Source organism: Lissotriton vulgaris, unplaced genomic scaffold, assembly GCF_964263255.1.
Source record: "Lissotriton vulgaris unplaced genomic scaffold, aLisVul1.2 SCAFFOLD_562, whole genome shotgun sequence".
NCBI classification, from domain to species: Eukaryota; Metazoa; Chordata; class Amphibia; order Caudata; family Salamandridae; genus Lissotriton; species Lissotriton vulgaris.
In genome coordinates, this window is record NW_028250739.1 from 1,062,906 (window position 1) to 1,085,912 (window position 23,007).

General features: G+C 47.6%; 1 protein-coding gene across 2 annotated transcripts in view; it reads left to right on the forward strand.

The window, feature by feature from the left end:
* FBXW9 (F-box and WD repeat domain containing 9) overlaps window positions 1–23,007 on the forward strand; it is a 166,141-nt gene that overhangs the window by 140,205 nt on the left and 2,929 nt on the right. The gene's annotated exons all lie outside the window — the stretch shown is intronic.

The window sequence follows — 23,007 nt, forward strand, 5'->3', positions numbered from 1 at the left end:
AAGGCTTCTTGCTGTCAAAGGTGGTCTGGTGAACAGAATCAGCCGCATATTGATTTTTAACCCCTTGGACGCTGATGACGGAACCGCTCTGTCATCAGCTGCGGGTGCGCTGTGCTGATGACAGAGCGGTTCCGTCATGGCCCGCTCGGAACGCCTGCGCGAATTCCGCGCCTGCGCTGAGCGTTCTATTGAGCGGGGTGGGCCATGACGGAACCGCTCCGTCATGAGCACAGCTCAACCGAGGCTGGTGACGGAGCGGTTCCGTCACCAGCATGCGGCCGCCGCGTGGCCGCCCCGCCCCCTTAGCACTGCGGCAGAATAGCCGCCGCAGTGAAGGGGTTAATGTGATTAATGGACACCTTTCTCTTTTTCTTAGGAAAAGGCATTGGAGGCAAAATTACAATTTGTGTGCCTTCTACCTAAAGAACTTGAATGGGTGGCTATAGATGATCTAAATGCTAGTTTATCTGGGATTTTTATTTGGAACTAGATCCCCTAATTTGGGGGATCCTCCTGTCAGCATTTTTAAAGACCTTCTCGTCACTGGTGGCAAACTCAAAGACTTCAAATTAGAAAGCTTGTCTTTGACCTCTTGGACAGTGTGAGACAGTAAAATGCCTAGGTCAAAATGTTGTACCTCCTCCAACTTTCCAGGATTATCTAGGTCTGGTTCATAGATATTGCAAAAAGCATCTTGTACAGGGTGTGAACACCTAATACACATCTAGGCAGGTTATTTTATGTTCTTTGGACTCCATACAGAATATTTAGCCAACTAAAACCTCTACCTAACACCATATTGGTCAAGACTTGTTTAATCGTATCATTTACACACACTATTAATCCGTTGCTCTGTGCATGAAAGGGTTGCGAGTAATGCTGACTTACTCTCAGAGCAGACATAGCATCTCTGAACACCTTTGTAAGGAACTCAGAACCATTGCCTGAATGGAAAGTATGTACTGCCCCCATGACTACTAACACTGCAAGTCCTTTATAACTGCTCAAGCATGAGCATCTCTTTGTGGCTAAACTAAGCATGGGCGGAAAATCCGTTTCGCTTGCGGATTTTCGGTAAATTCGCAATCCGCGAGATTCGCGAATCTCCCGCAAAATCCGCAAATCCGCGAGCATCGGATTTTGCTCGCCCTGTTCGCGTGAGTTCGCGGCTTCCCAGTACAACTTCGCGCCCCGCGAATAAGCGCAAAATTGCAGAAATACGATCTTAGCAAAACTGAAACTACTTACCAGGTTCAAAAGTTCAGGCTCATCATTAGTAGCCATTTCCTGTAGTGCTTCCTGAGGGGCCCCTCCAGAGTTCAGTTGCCAGTTGCAACTATTATGTGACCCTGCTCTGAACCTCAGAATAGTTACACATATGCCACAAAGGTCCTAAATTACAGCTAAGGGAGACAAGCAGGAGCCAGGCTGGAAGTTCAAATCCATTAATCAGCCCCTAATTCATTATTGTCAGTTGGGGCAGGGCAGGTGTTGTAACTAATTTTGCAACAATGAAAGCACTTAGCAAGTGCAAAAGATCACTAATCAGGAAGCACTAAGGAAGCAGGTGCCAGCTAAAAAAATATTCTGTGACACATTAATCAGCCCCAAATTAATTCAGGTCACTTGAGGCAGGGAAGGTGTGCTTGCTTTGCCACAATAATGTACACTGACTGGACAACCAGAGGGTGCTGTGATGAAACAGAGGGTGGCATGGGTGGGTCAGAGGGTGGCATGAGTAGTCAGAGAGTGGCAGTGCTGACAGAGAGTGGCAGTGATGAAGAAGAGTGTCCCAAACAGGCTGGACACGTAGAAACAACAAGTTCGCGAAACTTGCGACCCGACAGGTAAGTTCGCGTTTTGCGAAATTGTACAAAACCCTCGCGAACTGGCAGAAACCCGCGCGAACACAAAAAAAAAAATCTGCAAATTCGCGAGAATTTGCGGATTTTGCGGATTGCGAGTTCGCAAATCCGCAAAATTCGCGAACGCGAGATTCGCAAAATTCGCCCATGCTTAGGCTAAACCCATAGGAATTGGAAGCTAGAATTAATCGCAACCAATATATATTTATACCCATCAGCTGATATTATTGGCCCACAATGATTTGAGATAAATTGCACCAAATAGGCAATTGGAGATAGGGGAGTCTGCGCTGACCTTGAAATAGTGGAATGTTTCATTTGTTGCATTGATAGCTGCACTTAGTTTTTTAGATTATTTAGATAAATATGGCCACTAGTATCTCTTCTGTAGCATAGGTACGATAGCGCTTGTGCCAGCTTGTTGGAGACTTGCTCTCTTCTCCCGCAGCTCCGCTGTTGTGCCTCTGCTGCTACTGTGCCACTACCCTGTGTGGGCAGGGTTTGAGTCTGCTCTCCGCTGGCCTGCCTTGTAGTATTGTGCCTTCTACTGTTGTGCCGTGTTTACTTTTGTGCCGTGTTTACTGTTGTGCCCTTTTACTGTTGTGCATTTTTTTTAACCTTCAGTTACTTTAGTTACTGTGATTCCTAGCTGTCCATGCCTGTTGACCTTGTCCACCAGGCCCACTTCGCCGCCTTCTTTCCTGCCACTGCTGCCCCAGCGGCCCCTGCCGTCTCCCACTTACGAGCTGTGCTCCCCCTCCCTTATTTAATGGCATCCGCTGCAAGGGTGGCTGAGCAAGACCTCTCAGCTCCGCTGTTGTGCCTCTGCTGCTGCATCGCTGCTCTGCGTGGGCAGGGTTTGAGTCCTCTCTCCTCCGGTCTACATCGTGGTATTGTGCCTTCTACTGTTGTGCCGTTTTACTGTTGTGCTGTGTTTACTGTTGTACCCTTTTACTGTTGTGCTTTTTTTTACCTTCAGTTACTTTGGTTACTGTTACTGTGACTCCTAGTTGTCCTTGCCTGTTGCCCTTGTCCTTCGTGCCCACTGCCCCGCCCGCTTTCTCACCGCTGCGGCCCCTGCCGTCTCCCGCCTTAGCTTCTCTCCCATTTTTAATGGCGGCAGCTGGTGGGCCAAAGGCAAGCCTGTCTGCACCCGTTTGTGACTCGACAGGGACCCTGGATCTCTGACCACCCACCGCTACGACTCAGCTGCCCTGCTCGCGCTCAACCCCGGTAGGAACAACAGCTGCCAGCTGCCCACTCCGAACACCACCCACAGCCAGTCCTACTGCTGCCACTGCTGCCGACCTTCACCCCCCTCCGCACCACCATGGCTGCTGCCCCCACGCCAGACATCAACACCACCGAAACCCTGAAATGCATGCTCATCAATGTGTGCTCCCTGCGCAGACATACCATAGAGATCTGGGACCTCATGGACACCCTCTCGCCAGACATCGCCTTCTTTACTGAAACCTGGACCAAGCCTCCTCCGCCCCCGACATCGCCATCGCCATTCCTAACGGCTACAAGATCCTGAGGAAGGACTTGCCATTGCACACAAGAGCTCCCTCCAATTCTCCACCTCCACCATGAGCGATGCCTTCACCACCACCGAACACCTTCACTTCCAGATCCTTCCCAGCCCTAGAAATACACTGCGCTGCACCCTCGCCTACAGACCCCGCACTTCGTTCGCCACTACTATTGCCAACCTCATCTCACCCCTCTCCATCACCTTCATGGACTACATACTCATCGGAGACCTGAACTTCCACTCGACAACCTCCGCAACCCCAAGTCCACCACCCTCCTGGACAACCTCGTCAACATCGGACTGAAACTGCTGGTCACCACCCCTACCCACAAGGCAGGATACACCCTCAACCCCATCTTCACAGGTGGGAACAGCATCCTCTTCAGCCACACCACGGAGCCCCTTTGGACGGACCACCACTGCCTACACTTCTCTTCACACACCACCACTGCCTCAAACCCACTGCTCGCCCTCCGCGAACGAACTGGAGCAAACTCACAGTGGAGCACCTCAACTTCAACCTCATCCACAACCCGGCCCCCTGACACACACCCCCCTGCCACGACTGACGCCAACTCTGCAGCCAAGGAACTACACCGCTGGATCACCAACTGCGCAGACAAGCTTGCCCCTCTCCGCACCACCAACAGACAAAGCGCTCTGAAGGCCACCTGGTTCACCACTGACCTCCAAGAAGCCAGATGCTCCAGCAGACATCTCGAAAAATGATGGAGAAACAGCAAAACCACGGAATACCTGACCACCTACAAGAACGCCATGACAGAATACCACCAACGCATAAGATCCACCAAGAAGACCTTCGTCCGGAACAAAATCCTCACTAACTCTAGCAACTCAAAGGAACTCTTCAACATCATCCAGCAACTCACCAAACCCCCCAGCAAGCCACGGACATCACTCCCTCCCAGGACCTCTGCAAAAAAATTCAGCGAGCAGACTCCGGAAACCACCCTGCCCCCCAGCTACGACAGCCAGCCAACCATCACCAGCTGGACCCCGGTCACCCCCGAATATACCACCACCACCATGAAGAGCACTCACTCAAGAGCTCCCGTGGACTCCTGCCCAACGCACATCTTCCACAGAGCTGCCGTCGCCATAGCACCCGGGCTACGATGCACCATCAATGCCTTCTTTGAATCAGGCACTTTTCTCGATGACTGGAAACACGCAGAAGTTAAGTCCCCCCTTAAGAAACCCTCTGCTGACCCGGCGAATCTGAAGAACTACCGACCCATCTCTCTCCTTCCCTTTGCAGCCAAAACCATCGAGAAGATCGTCAACGCACAGCTGACAAACTTTATCAAAGAGAACTCCTTCCTCGACTCCTCCCAATCCGGATTCCGCAGTAACCACAGTACCGAGACCGCCCTCCTCGCCGCCACAGACGGCATCCGCACGCTCCTCGACTAAGGCCACACCGCAGCCCTCATCCTACTCGACCTCTCCGCAGCTTTTGACACCGTCTCCCATCGCACTCTCGCAGTCACATTCCATGACGGCGGAATACAGGGAACCGCTCTTGACTGGATCCACTGCTTCCTCACTGGCCAAACCCAAAGAATCAAACTCCCGCCTTTCCTCTGCGAACCCACAGAGATCAACTGTGGAGTACCCCAAGGACCATCGCTCAGTCCCACACTCTTCAAAATCTAAATGCCACTCCTCGCCGCCATTGTCAGATAGCATGGACTCAGCATTGTATCTTACACCGACGACACCCAACTCATCCTCTCCCTCACGAAGGACCCCAAAACCACAAGACCGCTTCCAAGAAGGAATGAAGGACGTCGCAGTTTGGATGAGCAGCAGCTGTCTGAAACTCAGCTCTGAGAAGACAGAAGTTCCCGTCCTTGAACTCACCCCCTCTGCCTGGGACAACTCCTGGTGGCCCTGCGCAACCCCTCCAACCCGACGGACCACGCCCAGAACCTCGGCATCATACTCGATTCATCCATCACCATGACCCGACAGATCAACGCCGTCGCCTCCACCTACTTCAACACCCTCTGCATCCTCCGCAAGACTTTCAAGTGGATCCCCCCAAAGCCAGAAAGACCGTCACCCACGCACTCATAAATAGCAGACTGGACTACAGAAACGCCCTCTACGCTAGAATCAACAAATCCCTGCTGCGCAAACTCCAGACCATCCAGAACACCGCGACCTGACTCATCCTCAGCAACCCACGACATGAGCACATCACCCAACACCTGCGAGACCTCCAGAGGAGAGTAACCTACAAGCTGCTCACCCCGCCTACAAATCCCTCCATAACACTGGACCCAAATACCTAAACAAAAGAGTCTACTTCTATGTCCTCAAAAGGAACCTCCACTCCGCCGACCTCGCCCTAGCAGAAACCCTGCGCATCCGCAGAACTAGAGCGAGTGGAAGAGCCTTCTCCTACATCGCGGCCAAAGCCTGGAATGAGCTCCCAGTCCACATCAGACGCTCCCCCACTCTGCACACCTTCAGGAAGAGCCTCAAGACCTGGCTCTTCGGCTGAACCAGAGCTGCACCCCCTCCGCATGCCCTCCACCACCCTGGGACTCTCACATGTGAGTAGCGCGCTCTAAAGCCCCCGATTGATTGAGCTTGGGCAAACATTAACCTCTCATGAGCTGTTTTCATTAGTTCTAGTCTAACCAGCTCATTACGTCTTACTCTGGCTCCCATTCCAGGCAGGATTGCCGTTGGAGAGTTGAAGAGTTATGTGAATTAAGAGTGTAGGAATATTTACAGGGCAAGCCATCTGAAGTATTTCCCCTATAGCTGTTGTTTGTGTCGCTGCCGAAATGTCTGTGTCAACGTTCATTTGAGATCTGCTTACTGTTATATGAATCGCTGTCTTTGCGGCTAAGTCGTCTGCTCAGTTTCTTTTAGCGTGAATTCCCTCACTTTTATGTCCATGGTATGTTGAACATGGAACAAAAAAATCTTGTCTTGTAGGACATCCACCTTTCCACAGAGCTGTCTATTTTGTATTGGTTTTCATTTTGAGCCTCTGATTCTGTTCAGGTGCCAATATGTTAAATTGACATTGTAACCTTGTACACAGAAGAATTAATCTGACATGATTTGTGTGAGAACTGCTGGACTAGGCTTCTGTAGAACAAGTAACATTTCACAAATTTCTGTGAGTTGTGCAGTGCAATTATCTACGGTTTTAGTGTATGTCAAGCGGCTTCAATTCACTGTTTCTGAAAATTCCCTGCATTGCAGTACAAGCTAGGTTTTTCTGTTTAATACCAAGCTCCGGCTATACAGAGCCATCTGTATAATAGAGGCTCTAATAGTTCTTAGTTGGTAACACATAAGGAGTCGTTAGCATGTTTTGTGTATATTGGAGGAATTTTTGCAGGCAGAGTTGGCTCATATTCAAATTTTACAACAACTGCAGTTAACGTTCAGGCACACTGCACCCAACGCATTTGTGGAGAGCAAGCGTTAGAAACACTTGTTTGGTCATTGCGTTTCAATGGGAAAAACTACAATTATAAATTTTCCCTGCACCCAGGGATGCTCTTTCAAAATTACTGTCTGCACTACACTGCAGCAAGATCTTTACTGTGGGAGTGAACCTTGCCTCAGCTGTGGAGTATAAATGTGCTTTGTAGCCTGTAAGATCTGTCTGCCCCTCATAGTAAACTAAATAAGTGTAACCAAAGGTGCTAGGAACAATCCTTATAGCTAGGTTTGCTTTGTATTGTATTGTATTGTAACGGTATTTGTTGAGCGCGATTGCTGCCCATGGGTGTCCAAGCGCTGAGAAGCCCAGAAAGTGACGGAAGGGGTGCTAGGGTACAGAGGATTTGACAAACAGCCATGTTTTTAGGTTTTTACGGAATGAGAGAAGATCTGAGTTGGACCGGAGTGAGAGGGGAAGGTCATTCCAGAGCCTGGCGGTATTCAGCGAGAACAGTCTTCCCCCGGCTCTGGCTCGCTTTACTCTGGGAACAACGGCAAGGAAGGCCTCCCTTGATCGTTGGTTCCTATTGGGATGGTAGGGGGTGACAAGGTTTCTGTTGATCGCTGGGCTTGTATTCCAAAAGGTGCGATGCGCCAGGCACAGTGCTTTGAAGGCCACTCTCTGCCTCACTGGCAGCCAGTGGAGACTTTTTAGAGCAGGTTTGGCAGACTGAGTGCGCGGGATTTCCAGCAGGGAACGTGCTGCACAGTTTTGGACCACCTGTAGTTTTCGGAGTGTAAACTCAGGTGCCCCCATGTATAGGGCATTGTTCGAGTCCAGGCGGGACTGGATAAGGCCTTGGACCGCAACCTTTTTAGCTTCTAGCGGAAGCAACGGAAGAACTTTCCTCAAGGTTCTAAGTAGGCCAAAGCATGTGGCAGATAGTTTTGTGGCCTGGGTGGAGAAGGAGAGTTTGTTATCCAACCACACTCCCAGGCTCTTCACGCTTTCCTTGGGGGTGGGGGGGGGGGCCCAGTGCATTGGGCCACAGGGAGGTGAACGGCACTGGGGAGGGTGGGCCTAAGAGCATGAGCTCCGTCTTATCTCCATTTAATTTAAGGGAGGAGTTGGTCATCCAACCCTTTATGTCCTCTAGGCAGTGTAACAAATCGGCTGAGGAGTGCCTGCTGTTCTCGGTAGCCAGCGAGACCACAAGCTGGGTGTCGTTGGCGTATGACACGATTTTAATGCCATGCGGTTCGACGACACTTGCCAGCGGCCTCATGTAAACGTTGAACAGCACAGGGCTCAGGGAGGAGCCCTGTGGTACTCCGCAGCTCAGGGGTTTGCTGGTGGACACTGTTACACCGTCGAAGATCTGAAACGACCTCCCAGACAGAAAGGAGTCAAACCACCTTAAAGCGTCACCTGAAACTCCGATGTTGTGGAGACGGTCCAGCAAGGTGGAATAGCTGACCGTATCGAAGGCGGCACTTAGATCAAGGAGGATCACTGCCACTGAGCCTCCTTGGTCCAGAATCCTTCTAGTTTCTTCGGTGACTGCTAGTAAGGCGGTTTCTGTCCCGTGCTGTGGTCTAAAGCCTGTCTGGGATGTGTGTAGCAGCGAGTGGTCCTCCAGGAACTGCACCAGCTGTGTATTTATGTGCTTCTCTAGCACCTTGCTCGCCCACGGGAGAAGTGAGATGGGGCAGTAACTGGACAGGTCGTTTGGGTCTAGGCTGGGTTTTTTTAGCAGCGCCCGTACCAATGCCTGCTTCCAGGCTGTGGGGACAGAGCATGCGGAAATGGACGTATTTAGGAGATCCAGGATTACAGGCAGGGTGGCTTTACTTGCCTGCATCAGGATGTCTGGAGGGGCAGGATCACGGGGAGAACCTGACTTGACCGAGCGGGCCACTTTACTTAAAGTGTCGAGGTCGAGAGGGAGAAAATGCTCGAGCGAAGGCTGGTCTGGACGAGGAGGTGGTCTGAGGAAGAGTGGTTTGATCGCTTCCGGGGGTGTAGCTGCAGGTGAGAAGGTGGAATAAATTTTTAAAACTTTGTCATGGAAGAAATCTGCAAGCTCGTTGCATTGCTCCTGGGTTTTAATAGGGGGGGGAGCCGTATTGGCACTAGAGCATTGTTTTATAATTTGGAAGATTTCCTTGGGTTTAGATTTCGCTCCCAATATTTTCTCAGAAAAATAGGTTGCCTGGGCCGTTCTTATCCCTTCTTTATATGCTTTGATTGCCTCTTTATAGGAGGTCTTTTTATCTGGGAGGAAATCTAGACGCCAGGCTCTCTCACGTTGTCTGCAGGTGCGTTTAAGTTGTTTTAGGGAGTCAGAAAACCAGGGGGCAGATTTATGTAGTCTCTTCGAGGAGGATTTGCGAAGCGGGAGAGTCGAGTCTAGTGAGTGAGTGATCCAGTCTCTGTAGTTGTCATTTGCCACATTAGGTTCTGGGCAGGGTGAAGGGCGAGTGGAGTCCAATTTATGCAGCCAGGATTCCAAGGGGAGTTTTGACCAATTTCTCCTGATGGTAACTTGGGGAGGTGCTTGGGGGGTTTTGTGTGTGGCTCAGGAGAAGGGGACCAGAAAGTGGTCTGACCACGGGAGGGGGATGGGTTGATCGACAGTTAGGTCCAGGCAGTTACTGAATATGGGATCAAGTAAGTTGCCTTTTCCATGGGTCGGAGCGGCCACCAGTTGGGGGAGTTGGAGGGCTTCCAGATCTTCTAGTAATTCCTGTGCGATGTGGTCTGCAGGGGAATTGAAATGAAGATTTAGGTCTCCTAAAATCGTGTGGTTGGCGGACGTGAGGATTCTTTCCGCAATGATTTCTGGCAGGGACCTGTGAAACATTTTTACAGGCTCAGGGGGGCGTTAAATCAGGGTACCTGAGAAGGAATTGTTTGCATTGAATTCTAAGCAGAATGCTACGCTCTCACAGTCAGGAATAGTGTCTGCTGTGGTACGGCATTGGTACTGGTTTTTCAAAATGATCGCCAGACCTCCGCCTCTGCCGACCGGTCTATCCAATCTGAGGATGTGGTAGCCTGCGGGTAGTGCTCGAGCCACGTCTGGATCGGAGTGAGCAGTGAGCCATGTCTCTGTCAGGAAGATTGCGTCAGGCTTTTTCTCCTCAAGCAACATGACAATCTCAGTATGGTGTTTTGGTAGGGAGCGGCAGTTTAGTGCAAACATATGGAACACTTGAGCCTTGGCAACGGGGTTTTGCGAAAGGGGTGCTTGCATCCCAGACATAGGCCGGGTAGTTCGGTGGGGGCATATATATGAGGGCATTGGAGGGTAGCCTTCCTACCTATATTGTGTAGGGCCGCCGAGCTGTAGGTCCTGCTCTGGGCAGGGAGGGGGCCAGGGTTTGTGGCCCTGGGTCCCGGCTGGTCGCGGACGGGCGCAGACGGGCTTGCCTTAGGCGCGCCTTCAGCGCGCAAACGGCGCTCGTCCGCTGCGCTTCCTGTAGATGCACATTTGTAGAGCGATGGGGCGTGGCCTCTAGTGGGCGTGTCCGGCGAGCGCGCCTGCTCTAATGGCGGCCGCTTTGTTATTAGGAATAGCGCGACAGCGTATGCACCGCTGTGTGCTTCAGGGAGTAGTTGGCAGTTTTAAAAATACAGAGCAAATAAACAGTGACACCACACAAAGCTTAAAAACTTGGTTTTGCCAAGTGTTAGTTACAGTACCTCCAGCTCCCGGCTTCCGCCTCAGGACTGGGTCAAATGATCGGTCGTTGCGCTGCAGAGCAGCGTTTAAGTAGTCAAGGGGGCGTGGCCTCTAGTGGGCGTGTCCGGCGAGCGCGCCTGCTCTAATGGCGGCCGCTTTGTTATTAGGAATAGCGCGACAGCGTATGCACCGCTGTGTGCTTCAGGGAGTAGTTGGCAGTTTTAAAAATACAGAGCAAATAAACAGTGACACCACACAAAGCTTAAAAACTTGGTTTTGCCAAGTGTTAGTTACAGTACCTCCAGCTCCCGGCTTCCGCCTCAGGACTGGGTCAAATGATCGGTCGTTGCGCTGCGGAGCAGCGTTTAAGTAGTCAAGGGGGCGTGGCCTCTAGTGGGCGTGTCCGGCGAGCGCGCCTGCTCTAATGGCGGCCGCTTTGTTATTAGGAATAGCGCGACAGCGTATGCACCGCTGTGTGCTTCAGGGAGTAGTTGGCAGTTTTAAAAATACAGAGCAAATAAACAGTGACACCACACAAAGCTTAAAAACTTGGTTTTGCCAAGTGTTAGTTACAGTACCTCCAGCTCCCGGCTTCCGCCTCAGGACTGGGTCAAATGATCGGTCGTTGCGCTGCGGAGCAGCGTTTAAGTAGTCAAGGGGGCGTGGCCTCTAGTGGGCGTGTCCGGCGAGCGCGCCTGCTCTAATGGCGGCCGCTTTGTTATTAGGAATAGCGCGACAGCGTATGCACCGCTGTGTGCTTCAGGGAGTAGTTGGCAGTTTTAAAAATACAGAGCAAGTAAACAGTGACACCACACAAAGCTTAAAAACTTGGTTTTGCCAGGTGTTGGTTACAGTACCTCCAGCTCCCGGCTTCCGCCTCAGGACTGGGTCAAATGATCGGTCGTTGCGCTGCGGAGCAGCGTTTAAGTAGTCAAGGGGGCGTGGCCTCTAGTGGGCGTGTCCGGCGAGCGCGCCTGCTCTAATGGCGGCCGCTTTGTTATTAGGAATAGCGCGACAGCGTATGCACCGCTGTGTGCTTCAGGGAGTAGTTGGCAGTTTTAAAAATACAGAGCAAATAAACAGTGACACCACACAAAGCTTAAAAACTTGGTTTTGCCAAGTGTTAGTTACAGTACCTCCAGCTCCCGGCTTCCGCCTCAGGACTGGGTCAAATGATTGTTATCCTTAGTCTGTAAAGATTTTGTCTCTCGGCATAGTGTGGTAAATAAGTCCTTGTAAAATTAAGAAATCCCATCAGGGGTTGTAACTTTATTAACATATGTGTAAGTTTCAAGTTACCACACTTCTTTAAGAAGTAAGGTGCAAGACCCTTGAATAATTCATACCCATGGAAAATGACATTCAAGTATGTGATTTAAGACTTTTTAAAGTTAATTTTGTAACTGTGTGTGGTAAGTATTGTAATTAAGGTCTACCCTAGTCAGATGTGTGTTTAAATCATCAGTGATAAATATTGCTCTCAGTGTAAGATAGCACCTCAGGATCTGGTTGTAGGATTTTCATAAGGCATGCTGCAAATAAGCCAGGACTATTCATATAGCCAGCTACAATCTTTTGAAGCAGAATTGAAGCCGTTAAAGTGGAAAGCAGTTATATACTTGGTTTCGGGTGTTGTGGTTTGACTAAAAAACCTGTTGGAAATATCCAGGTTGTTTCCACACCAGATTTGCTATGAGCATTTTGTACAGCATAGGTGTACATAGGAGTTTAAATTCCTATAATCTAAGACTACTCTATAGGATCCTTCTGGTTTTAATATAGGAAAAAGAGGGGTGTTCTATGTTGAACTACAAGGTGCTATAATGCCCTGATATGGTACTTGGTTTAAAATAGCTTTTGTATTGTGTATTGCTTCTAGCTTCAGAAGATATTCAGCCTGTATTTGCGCTCACTCCATAAAGGATTGACACGGGAAATAGAATATTTATCCCACCTCTTGGTTTCTAGTATATACTTGAGCCTGTTTCTGAGCCAACTCCTTGCACATATTTCCCTGATATCTTCAGGGACTGTGGAGGAAAATGCTAAATGTATTATTTTCTCAGCTCAAGGTACAGCTGTAATAAAGACTGGAGGGGGACAGTCAACCTCTGTGAGAATAATCCTGTAAGCATTAGAGAAAGGTGGCTAGAATACTGCTTTAATTGGAAGTGATATGTCACCTTCAATTGGGAGTTTTACATCATAGATTCTGTCTAGAGGATGTAAATGTCTATTTGGAGTTACAGCTTGTATGGGTTCATCAGTCGAACTCACCAGAACCTCTTGGAGAGTCTGGTGAACTATTGTCCATTCTACTTCGTTATGCAAATGTTGTCCACGTCCCGTGCCACAGAAGTATCTGTAGTTTGTGTGACATATTTTTTAGCTAACCCTGCTAATTTCTTCTTTTATGAAGTATGTCTTGGAATCAAAATCTTTCTCTTCCTTTTGACTCTAATCTTGGCTTTGTGCCCTGGTTCCCCTTTCAGCTTGATGTGTTCTTCTGTTCTGCGATACTCTGTTTTCCCACTTCTCTCTTCATTTTACTGTCCTGAAAAGAACGGGAGCAATACCAGTCCAGCTTTTTGATCTTATTACAGTCTATCAAATTGTAACCACCCCTGATGGATTCCTGAGTTGATGGAGATCCAGTCAATGTTTTCTGTTTCACTGTAATGCTACAGGCAATTATGCATTGTGAGATCGTGTATTGACCATTGACTCTAACTACATTTTGTGAGCACGGGTTCATCTGGTGTCTGTCTGACCCTCCCTTTCAACTGCGAACATAGGCAGGCCCAAGTTACTTGTGCACCCAGATTGTTTGTTTCTCACTCTACCCAGCAAGAAAGATAAGCTGTTAGAACAGCGTGGGATGCGTACAGTGTCCAAGGATGAGAAAGTGAAGTAATCTTTCTCAGCTCTCATCGGAGCCTGACCAGCTCCGTTGAGTGACACTGACGCAGAGAGTGTAAGGGGCACCTACACCACAGTTGAGGGAAGGGGAGCTTCTAGAAATCTTACACTGTGTTAGTAAAGATTATAAAGACGGAGACCTCTTGGCGCTTTGACAGGAACTCTCCTGAGAGTGGTCGCACTGCCCAGGGCTTTTGTACCCGGTTGAGACCTCCTGCCTGATACTGTCAAAGGGTTCCCCAGTCGTGCTGGCAAGATGGTGCTAAACAGACAGCTGGTGAAGTTTCAAGTTCTAATTATTTACTCTTGTGTGCATACAGTTATCTTTCTACGCACTAAATGCATTTATTTTACGTGTGCATTATTGCCATTTGATATACGGGAACTTGCTGCAATAAACATTCTCCTTTACTTTGCAAATGAGTGTTGAGCTTTATCCATTTTGTATTTTGTCATTCTTAAGTGTAAAGAGCCCTATTTTGAAGAGTGTTCACCTTGTGTTCTGGTATTTTGAAGTCTTGCCTAGGTGCTCTGGAGAGAAAAGCGAGACATTCACCCTTTGTTTCTCTTTAGTTTCAGGCATAGTTTTTTCCCTAGCAAAAAGAACAAATGATGGACGGAATGCTAAACATCAAACTTTCACTCTAGTCACAGATCTGGGTTTAATCCATTGTTTTTTTGCTCACCACTCCACCCCAGCCATATGCAAATCAGTCTTGACCATGATCCCCATGTGAGCAGTTCAGCCTGAACTGCCAGGCCAGAGTCTCCGGAAATAAGCATGCTAGGACCGGTTTCTGGGTATCACCGCTCATCAGCCAGGCTATCTTGAATCCAGTGGCACAGCGAGCATGGGAACCAACGACTAGGAATACCCTTCCCACCTAGGGTGACAAAAGCAAAAGGAACAAATGTTGGACGGAATGCTGAACAAATTGAACAATCGTCCTCAGTCATAAAAGTAAATGTAAATGTAGAGGTACTTGTATAGCGCACGACTACCCGAAGGCCTCCCGGCGCTTGTACGAATACCGCTGAGGAACCCCTCCTACCCTTTCCCTGTGAGGTGCCCACTCCTGGGCACCCCCAAGGTGAAGCCAGGCATCCTAGCGTTGTTGGGGCCGTTGTGGAGATTAAGCAAGCGATTGCCCAGAGTTGCAGAGGGGGACTCATGATTAGTGATTCAGTGATTCAGTGAATGACTTGTTCAGGATTCTGTCCATCATTTTTGTTCTGTATTGCTTTTGTTGCCCTAAGTGGGAAGGATGCGGGTTCCTTGCTCACTGTGCAACTGGATTCAAGCTAGCCCGGCTGATGAGGGGTAATACACCAAACTCTGTCCCAGGATGCTTGTTTCCGTTCCAAGGAGGACCTGGCTTGGCAGTTTGGGCTTGACAGTTCCCATGAGGAGCATGGTCAAGACTGTTTGCATATGACTGGGTCCCAACTGGGGTAGCGTGGTGAGCAGAAAACGATTTATTAAGCCCAGCTCTGTGACTGGGTTGAATGTTTGTTCAGCATTCTGTCCCTCATTTGTTCTTTCTGCTTTTGCCGCCCTAAATGGAAAGGGGATACCCAGACATGGGTCCCATGCTCGCTGTGCCACTGGATTTAATCTAGCCTGGCTGATATGGGGTGATACCCCTAAACCGGTCCCGGGATGCTTGTTTACGGCCGAGGGAGGACCTGGCCTGGCAGTTCTGGTTGGATTGTTCACAATGGAGCAAGGTCAAGGCTGATTTACATATGGCTGGGTCCAAACTGGGATAGCGTGGTCAGCAAAAAAATGATAGATTAACCCAGATCTGTGAATGGGGTGAATGTTGTATTTGTTCAGCATTCCATCCATCATTTTTTCTTTTTGCTTATAATTTTTTCTTTACCTGAAACCTCAACCTCCCGTTTTCTTTTGAGGTGCAGTTTGACTTCTTGTGATCCCAGAGTGTCACAGTGCACAGATGTATATGTTTCCAAAATTATTTTTTGTAACTCCTGTTCACGCTCTTGAACAGGAACCCCTGAAAGTCTCTAAGCGCTTTAAGGACAGCAGGGCCACTGCCTAATCGCTGCCCCACTCTGCCTTTTGTCCTGTCCATGGCATTGGTAGGGGCTACCAACCACATTCATTCATTCATTCAGTCCCAGCCACCATGGCATACAGGCTACCCAGTATTTTTTGTGGCACCACCTACCTCAATGGCTGTCCATAACCACGGACAAAGGGGTGCTCCAAATTTGTCAGTGGGTTTCCACCCTCCAATTCACAGAAACCCCAAAGCCCATGTCACCATAATCAGACTGGCTTGCGGAGGCCCAACACTCTCTGCTGCATCAGGAAGTGTAGCCTCCTTTGGCCATAGGAGCCATTGAGAGAGCGCTGATAGAAGTAGGTTGTGGTTGCTATTCCTGCTACTTTCTGGTGCCGAAAAAGGAATGGAGTCCTCAACCCTATACTAGACCTACACCCTCTTAACTACTTCCTGAAGATGGAGAAATTCAAAATGCTCAGGTCCTGTCTGCCTAAGGATCTGGAAGACTCCTATTTTCTCACATCCGTCCTGCTGGCGCACAGACGTTACCCGCGGTTCATAGTGGGCCACCAGCACTTTCAGTTTGCTGGTCTTTCTTTCTTCACAAAGGTGATGGCGGCAGTTGTGGCCTATCTGCGGACGTCAGGGGTTCCAGTCTTCCCTACCTCAACAACTTCCTGTTGAAGATAGGCTCACCCCAGGCAGTCGTCTCCCACCTGCAGACTACTACGGACCTCCTGCATTCACTGGGGTTCACTGTAAACATGCCGAAGTCACACCTTAGTTCCGCTCAGATGTTCCCTTTCATCTGAGCCCTTCTAGACACAGTGTAATTTCGGGCCTATCCTCCAGAGAGGTGAATCCAGGATATCCAGACTATGATTTCAATGATTGAGCCTCTATCCTGGATTTCAGTGAGACTGACTCTGAGGCTGCTGTGCCTCATGGACTCCTGCGTCATGCTGGTCACACATGCTCGCTGGTATATGTCGGCTCTGCTGTGGGACACACAAGGTATGGAAGGAATGTTGCACATTGGCAAAACATTCACCCCCAGTCACAGATCTGGGTTTAATTTATCGTTATTTTGCTCACCACGCCACCCCAGTTCAGACATGGCCATATGCAAATCAGTCTTGAGCCTGTGCCTCATGGGAACAGTCCAGCCCGAACTGCCAAGCCATGTCTTCCCTGGACCAGAATCAAGCATCCTAGGACCGGTTTCTGGCGATCAGCCGTCATCAGCCAGGATAGCTTGACTCCAGTGGCGTAGTGAGCCTCTGGAGTGGGACCTGAAGTTCCAGTGGGCACAGCATCATGGGAATCTCTCTAACTTGGTCCATATATCGAAGGGAACTGAAAAAGATCTGCAGTGGTGGCTGACGAGCCACAATTGGGTCAGTGGCAGACCCCTCTCCCTTCCCCACCCAGAGCTCAGAGTGGTGACACTCCTGGGTTGGGGGCGGCCATCTGGGAGAGGTGGCGATCAGAGAACCCTGGCCTGCGGCCGTGTCTTAGCTCAAGAGGCCCGAGTCTCTGGACATGGCTGGAATGTCAGAGCATTTCCCTAGTGGTTCAAGACCAGGCGGGATCTCAGAACACTAGAGCGGATCAACTCATCCATCAATGCCTCACGAATCATGAATGGCAGCTCCTGAGGTGGTGCAAAATCTTTTCAGTGACTGGGTCAAATCTTGCTTAGATCTGCTCGCCACGACTGAGAACGCACAATGTAAACACTTATGTGCACTGGAGTTTCCAAGGCAGCTTTCGCTTTGAGACACATTTCGTCTTGATTTAACTCAGGCCTCCTGAACACCTTCCCACTGATGCCATTTCTGTCCAAAATTATCAAGAAGATTGGGAACGACTGCGCCCAAGTCACTCTTGTGGCTTCAAATTGGGCACGGAGAGAATGGTATCCCGAACTCCTGAACATGAGCATTGGTCTTCCTATCAGGCTGCCCCTCTGGGCGGATCTCCTGTCACAGCAACAGGGCAGGGTTCCACACCAGAACCTACGCACTGTCCGCCTTCATACATGGAGATTGAGCATCAGCTGCCAGTCTTCGGAAGTCTGTGTAGTCATTCTGGCAACCAGCTGTCCCTCAACAATGACAATATCCTCTGCCATGGGGACAAGTTGGTGCACTGACACCCATCTTCATCCTCTCTGCACTTTTTTCTGAGGTATTGTTTGTTTTATTATTAGCCCGGTAAGTCTTTGTTTTGGGCACAGTTAAAGGGTAACCTGTCTCCATATCGGCTTTCTTACGGTTGCCGGATCTGCCCTCCCTGTTTAAGTCACAAGCTGTGACTCGTTTCCTGGAAGGACTTAAGCACGTTTCTGTCAAAACCCTTCATTATGCCCCAGGGGGACTTTAATTTAATTTTAATGTTTTTGATGCGCTCTCACTTCGAGCCAATGCATAATTGCTCTCTACATCTCTACGTCTCTTGACAATCAAAACGGTATGTATTCTTAGTGGCCATTACATCGTCCAGAAGGGTTAGTGAGCTTCAGGCACTTTCTGTGCACCCTCCATACACCAACATCTTTCCAGACAAACCGGTTCTCTGCACTTATGCCTCTTTCCTACCAAAAGTGGGGACGCCTTTCAATGTCAGCCAAAGCATCACACTGTCTACCTGCTTCGCTCCACGTCACTTTTCCAAGGACAACGAGAGACTCCATCGGCTGGATCCGAAAAGAGTTGTCATTCTACAGCGATCGAACCACAGAACACCGGGTGACCGATCAACTCTTCATTGGATTCACAGGAGCAAAGAAAATGAAAACAGCTGAAGCGGACCATCTCCGGACAGATTGTGCTCTACATTAAGATCTACTACGCAATAGCCAAGCAGCAAACCGCCTGAGGACTTGTGGACTAATTCCACCAAAGCCAAGGCTAGGCCACTGCTTCAGTTCACAGAGTCCCCATCCTTGACATCTGTCAGGCTGCTACGTGGGCATCTCTGCACACGTTTACTAAACACTACAGTTTTGACTGTCGGGGTTTTCACGATGGATACTTTGCCCTGTTGGTCCTCCATTACTTCTTCGTCTGAACCTGTTCACAATCCCACCTCCTGGGAGGTATTTCTTAGGTATGTATTCTAAGGTAAGGAATCTGCGGCTAGAAGTCTCTGTCAAGTGGACAAGTTACTTACCTTCAGTAACGCCTTAACTGGTAGATATTCTGACTGCAGATTGCTTGCTAACCATCCCATCCTCCAGTCTTCTGCAAACATTGTTTTCTATCTAGGAAGGCATCTATAGGACATTAGTGAATCAGAATCAGAACAAAGCTTTATTTCGATTGTAAAACAACAATCATAAAAAGCACAGATATAAAACATTAATAAAATCAATTTAAAATGCATCACGTGTTCCTAAAAGACATATTAAAAGTCAATTAATAGTACATATGAAGGGAAGAAAACATACTGATTCTAGATAGCAATACTCTTTCTCTGGTTTAAAATTATTTTAGAAAAACATAGATAGCCTCCAAGCAACGTGTTCATTGTCCAGGAGCTGAAGCTTCATGAAAGCAGGGCGACATTGTCTCAACCCCTATTTCCGTAGAATTGGTAAGATCCAGACCTTTCTAGTCTCCCGGTATAGTTTACAAAATAAAACAATATGTATAGGTGATTGGGACGACCGATTGTCACATGGGCAAGGTTGTAACTCATTAGCCCAATCATTCAAGGTGGGAAAAGAGACAAGCCTATGTATTGTGCCCAGTGTGAATCTTGTTAATATGAACATGTTGTAAAAACCCAGGTCGAAAACAGGATAGGCTCTGCTTTAATGAGGTCTGATATGTGTGGAAGACCCAGTTCAGCATGTGAAACATAAGTGGGGGTACTGGAAGGGACTGGTAAAATATTTTAAAAAGTTGTTTTCAACTAATTGAATCGAGTTAGTATTCACAAAGCCCCAAATACCCACCCCATAAGTGGCAGTTGGTGCACACTTAGCTTTATATATTTTTAAAAGTTCTAGAGGTTGTTTACGTCCCAGTTTTTTTGTGCAGCTGGCTAGAGTGGACGTGGTTCTAACTAGCGCCAGCTTCTGTGCTTCAACGGCCTTAACCTAGGTATCATTATTACTAAATAGGATACCTAGATAGGAAAAGCTCTTGGTGGCAGTAATCGGATTTCCCTCCACGAAGATATCCCTACGCTTTTTAATACCATGACCACATCTCATTATAAATGTTTTTGAGATATTAATTCTGAGGTCAAGATCCTTCATAAAATTATGGAAATTATTTAGTCATCTGCAGGCCATTCTGGGTACGTGACAAGATCACAGCATCGTCTGCATATACCAATGCTAAGGATTGTGTGATTGCCTATCTGTGGAAAGTCATTGGCATCTTTGAGAAGTGCCTGCCCTAGCCGGTTAATATAAAGATTGAAAAGAAAGGGGGCTAGGACACAGCCTTTCCTAACCCCCCTTCCTATCAGGAAAGCGGCAGTACGTTCTTTTCCCAATCCGAATTGCACGCTTGATTTGGCTCCATTATAAATGAGACGGATAAAGTTAATAATATTTCTATCGACCCCCAGCAGTGACATGATCTCCCAGAGCTTTGAATGCCTTACGCAGTCAAACGCTGCAGAGAGATCTACAAAAGCCAGATACAGATTACCCTTTTTCACCCTGGTATACTTTCCCATGAATATCGCTAGATTTAGGCTCTGTTCCACAGTCCCTAGGCCTTCTCGGAAACCGTATTGGAGATCTGATAAGATTCGGTTTTCCTCAGCCCAGAGCTGCAGGCGCTCTAAGATAATGCGTCCCACGACCTTAGCCATCGAGTCCAATAAAGAAATGGGCCTATAACAAAGTGGATCCTGTCGATCCCCCTTTTTAAATATGGGGACAATAGTGGATTCCACCCAAGTTGGTGGGAAAGCGGCCTTACAGCTGGCGTTAATTATTTGAGTAATTATTGGAACCCACAAAGTAACATTGGACTTATACAGGTCCACAGAAATCCCATCTGGCCCAGAGGCCTTCCGACCCGCACTTGCGGAGAGAGTCCTACTCACTCCGTCAATATTAAAATGTAGGTTAAAAGGCTGATTAATCAGTCCTAAATTTTCACTAACTTGACCAATGCCAGTACTTGCCCGTTGTATATTTTGGAAAAATTATCAATCCATTGAGCCCCTGAGATTGCTACTTCGATTGTTGGGCCCTCAACCCGGGTCAGCAACAGTGTTTTAACCGCTTTCCAGAATGCGGCACTATCTTTTGAGTGTGCAGCTTCGGAAAGCTTCTCCCATGCCTCTTTTATAAGAGCATTCTTCCTTTCTTGGAGAGCCAGTCTATAGTTCTTCCTCGCCTGTCTAATATTGGTGATGCTCCTTGGTACGTTATGCAGTTCTTGTTTCAGGTGGGTATGTGTACGAGACCAATTTAAATCAAACCATCGCTGGATGGCAGGCTTTTTACCTCCACGTTTGAACATTACGTCCCTAACCACAGTTGCCAAGTTTTGAAATGAGAACAGTATACTCTCAGGGGATGCTAGCTCGTTCAGACAGATGTCAATCTCCGAACTACACCTTGTGATTATTGTTTTATTAACTACCTCAGGGTCCATCATATTCCAACGGAGTGTATAACCATTCGTTTGTCTAGTTTTAAATTTACCAGGGCATCATCTATCTCCAGGTTCTTTCTTCCCTGGCCATTCACAACAAGTGTCAACGTGATACATAAAGGAAAGTGATCACTCAGGGAGATTGTGTCAACTGTAAAAGTGAGTAATCTAGGGGCAAGACTGTTCGACAGCAAGATATAATCTATTGTGGAGCAGTGGCCCCCACCATTATAAGTCTGCGGCATTGGGACTGATTTTATACATAAATCATTGGCAAAGCCTAAGTCTAGGTTGAAAACTAGTTTGTTAAAAAGATCACCTGTACCCTGATGGCAGAATTGTATATTGTGTGTGCCTTCTAATTTATTAAGACCACATATCCTTTCGTCCTCAAAGGGACACATGGCACAATTAAAATCCCCACATACAATGAGCATATTTTCGAGGCCCTTTACATTACACATAGTATTTAGCTCTTTGCAGAGTTTGTGAACCACCTTAGAGGTACTATCAGGTAAAATATTATTACAAAAGTTAACCAGAGTTATTGAGTTGGAAGCAGATGAATACAAGGTTAAAAATTGGTACCAAGGGGACGTCAATTGAGAGACAGGTCTAACAAAATGTAGCTTTTTACTTACTTACATACAAAGACCACCTTTAGCTCTGCCGTGAGACCCCCCTATCTCTTGGGTATCAAATGTTCTATAACTATACAGGTGGATTGGTTCCTTTGACCAGGTTTCTTGAAGGCAAATGATATCCTGTTTTAAAACATATTCAGTTACAATAAAACAAGGACCCCCTGATTCCACATAGTGTTCCTTGGAAAGGGTAAATACAGATTATTCAAAATTTCCTAGGCAACACGTTACCTAAAAATGTCTAGGTTAAATAAAGAACTGAGGATATAATGAAGCATCAATGCACTGACCACAACCAATTACTTGATAAAAAATATGTATATATATTTATTCAGAATTACAGCATGTACATCATATCGAAAATTATTTAAAAAAAGGAGCAAACCTATAATAAGACACATTAGTAAACAATATCACTCGTTCAATATTAAAAAACAATTCGAATATACACAATAACATAAAAAGAATACAGTGCAGATTTATATTTGTTGAGCAATGTTCCTATAGTTAAAAACACAAAGTAACCGCCTTCTTCAGGAGAATAGCTTGTTTTTCGATCTGGAAATTTGTTGATGCCTTTCACTTAAGGTGAAATATTTCTGCGATATGTAGAATATCTGTTCGTCTGTTATTACTTGACTTAAAATAATCTGTTGGTCATATATGGATAAAAAAGCGAAGGGATCTCAAACTATGGTCGATTCTAGATAGAGTGCTTCAAACTTTCATTGATAGGATGCGGACATATGTATGTTAATGTCCTGTGAAGTGTTGACTCTTCCAACCTTGGATTAAACAAATCTTTCTATTTCTTAGCAGAGTATAATGAAGATGAATGTGCCTTCTGGCTGCCGTTAGTTATATATAGTAGATAGTGTCCTATATGGAGAGAAGCCTTTATCAAAGAGCCTGGAGAGGCGAAGCATGGATATATGTCGCCTCTGTCTTGATCAGGAAATAAGGTGATAGCGGACCGGCAAACACGGGAAGGATAAAAATTGATGTGATGTGCGTGTGTACCGTGCGCCATTTTCCTATAGTGGTATAATTGGTTTTTGAGTGTTCCAACAAAAATACGCAAAAGCTCCGAAACAACCAAGGCTGGCTTTGAGCGCCAACCTATACAAAAGCTGTGGGGATCCACAAAGCCAGTGGTCTGTTTTCTAACCCTTTGATGCAGGAGCTTAGTTTGATACCTCAACAAAAAAATAGAAAGCCAGTTGGAACACAGCCCTGGCAATAATCCACAGAACAATCATATGCAAGC